The following is a 3,211-nucleotide window of genomic DNA, read 5'->3' as shown; positions in this document are numbered from 1 at the left end:
TTCAATGTATTATTATATTATTATATATCAATAAAAATAAATACTAATTAAATCATCTATCTACCTACCTACCTACCTATCCATCCATCCATCTGTCTATCTTATTTTGTCCACCTCTGTTTACCAGTGTAAATATATTACAATACAATTTTGAGTAGTAAAAAAAAAAAAAAAAAACAGATGGTTGGTGGTTCAGACCCCACCACTGCCAGGTTGCCACTGTTGGGCCCTTGAGCAAGGCCTTTAACCTTCAACTGCTTCAACAGTACTTCAACAGTACTGTAAGTTTGGATAAAAGCATTTGCGAAATGCCAAAAGTGTAACTGTAGCAGTGGCGGCTGCTGGTCTTTCAAAGAGGGGAAGCTCATTGTCGGCTTACATCATAAAATTTGTCAATTTATTTATACATAAATTCTGCCCTCTGTTCCTTTCCAAGAAAATGGCCTGAAATGGGTTGCGGTTTGTCTTTCGACTTCACTCGCACAATCCGCGATGGGACTGAAGCTCCCAGTGATTAAGTGATGGTGTAGAGATCAAAATAGCTGTCAATCAAAACGGGATTCAGCCTTTCGACTGATCCTCCAATCATCTTGCAGAAGCTCAGCATCCAGACCCGCCCACAGCTCCATTCACGCCCAGAGACGCTCAGCGTCCGGGGGCGGGACAAAATCGTGGCATTTATCCAATGACCGGAGAGTTTCGAAGCAATGAAAAAAACCCTTCCATGCAGCCCCATTGAAGTGAATAGACGCTCAGCTTCTGCGGGCAAATGCATTGACGCTAAGGGAATGTATGAGAAGTTCAAGTCAGTCGATTTGTGATAAGTAGCTGATTCTGAACGAACTCGTCTTCGAGATGAACGTGTTCTAACGCATTTGTAGTCAATGAAATGTTAACACAACTGTACATATTTGACCATTTAATTTTTGACATTTTAGGGGAAGCTGAGCTTCCCTTGCAGTCTTAGAGAAATCGCCACTGAACTGTAGTATTAAAAAATGTATTATTCAATGTATTATTATATTACACTGCCTGGCCAAAAAAAAGGTCAAACACTCTAATATTTCGTTGGACCGCCTTTAACTTTGATTACGGCTCGCATTCGCTGTGGCATCGTTTCCATAAGCTTCTGCAATGTCACAACATTTATTTCTGTCCAGAGTTGCATTAATTTTTTGTATTGATGATGGGAGATTTGGACCACTGCACAAGTCTTCTCCAGCACATCCCAAAGATTCTCAATTCTCAGGTCTGGATTCTGTGGTGGCCAATCCATGTGTGAAAATGATGTCTCATGCTCCCTGAACCACTCTTTCACAATCTGAGCCCGATGAATCCTGGCATTGTCATCTTGGAATATGCCCATGCCATCAGGGAAGAAAAAATCCATTAATGGAATAACCTGGTCGTTCAGTATATTCAGGTAGTCAGCTGACCTCATTCTTTGGGCACATAACGTTGCTGAACCTAGACCTGACCAACTGCAGCAACCCCAGATCACAGCACTGCCCCCACAGGCTTGTACGGTAGGCACTAGGCATGATGGGTGCATCACTTCAGCCGCCTCTCTTCTTACCCTGATGCGCCCATCACTCTGGAACAGGGTAAATCTAGACTCATCAGACCACATGACCTCTTTCCATTGCTCCAGAGTCCAATCTTTATGCTCCCTAGCTGTTTTTTCCTCACTTACAAGTGGTTTTCTTAAGGCTACACAGCTGTTTAGTCCCAATCCCTTAATTTCCCTTCGCATTGTGCTTGTGGAAATGCTCTTACTTTCACTATTAAACATATACCTGAGTTCTACTGTAGTTTTTCTACCATTTGATTTCACCAAACGTTTAAGTGATCGCGATCACGATCATTCAAGATTTTTTTCCGACCACATTCCTTCCTTGAAGATGATGTTTCCCCACTGTCCTTCCACTTTTTAATAATGCGTTGGACAGTTCTTAACCCGATTTTAGTAGTTTCAGCAATCTCCTTAGATGTTTTCTCTGCTTCATGCATGACAATAATTTGACCCTTCTGAAACAGATTAACATCTTTTCCACGACCACAGGATGTGTCTTTCGACATGGTTGTTTAACAAATGAGAAGCTACTCACTGCATCAGTTAGGGTTAAATAACTTGTTGCCAGCTGAAACATAATCACCCATGCAGTAATTATCCAATGGGAGGCTCTTACCTATTTGCTTAGTTAAATCCAGGTGGTGACCTTTTTTTGGCCAGGCAGTGTATATTACAAAACAATTTTGAGTTGTAAAAAAAACAGAAGGTTGCTGGTTCAAACCCTCAATTGCTTAGACAGTATAATGTGAGTCGCTTTGGATAAAGGCGTCTGCTAAATGTTGAAAATGTAAATGTAGATCAGTGTATCTATCATGGAACATTTACCATGTTTCCCTTTTTGGCCATTTATTTCCCTTTTAATAATTAATTTCAATAAAAAGGAATAAAACCAAATATATGGCCTCATTTTTATAGCCCTCTGGGTTCTATAAAATCAGGTGCACTAGTAGATAAATCTCCATATTAAATAAAAAAGGGATTTCTGAATTGAACTGGCATGAGTTTTTAAACAGATATTGGCGGCTGTTCTTTGTCATTCTGGGCTTTCACTCTCACTAATATTACTTTTAACATCTTTTCCTTTGCCATGGCTAGCTTCCCTGCTAGTGACCACCAGTGCGGCTTCCAGCGCAGTCAACCTGAGCAGCCTGTTTTATTTCAGTCAGACAACCGCACAAGGCCTTTCTCCTTCCCCCAGAGGCCTCAGGGTCTCGTAATCACATGAGAGGTCAAAGCCCTAAGCCGACCACACCATCACCACCCATCTTTGGATCCAGCTCTGGCTCAGCATGCCGAATTCGTAACACATGGTCTTTATAAGTGGAGCTGAGTACAGTATGCTCGAAACACATTAGCGGAAACTCGGAATTCCCTTTATGGACAGACGGTGCTGTGCGGACACAACAGTCACATTTGGCAAACCTATCAAGCCAGCTGCTAGGAAGAAAATAAAAAAAACCCATCAGTGCTGCTCTTTTTTCTCTTTTGTTTGGCACTGGTTTTCCATTTATTGGATTTTATATGGGTCTAGTAGCCACATTAACAAAAGGTTTCAAGGGGGGATTAATCAAAAGCAGAGCTTATTAAACCACACTAGGAGAATTCTTAATGAATATAATATTACCAGTGAGGACCCAC

This window comes from Trichomycterus rosablanca, chromosome 3 (assembly GCF_030014385.1).
Source record: "Trichomycterus rosablanca isolate fTriRos1 chromosome 3, fTriRos1.hap1, whole genome shotgun sequence".
NCBI lineage: Eukaryota > Metazoa > Chordata > Actinopteri > Siluriformes > Trichomycteridae > Trichomycterus > Trichomycterus rosablanca.
This window is presented reverse-complemented; position numbering follows the sequence as displayed.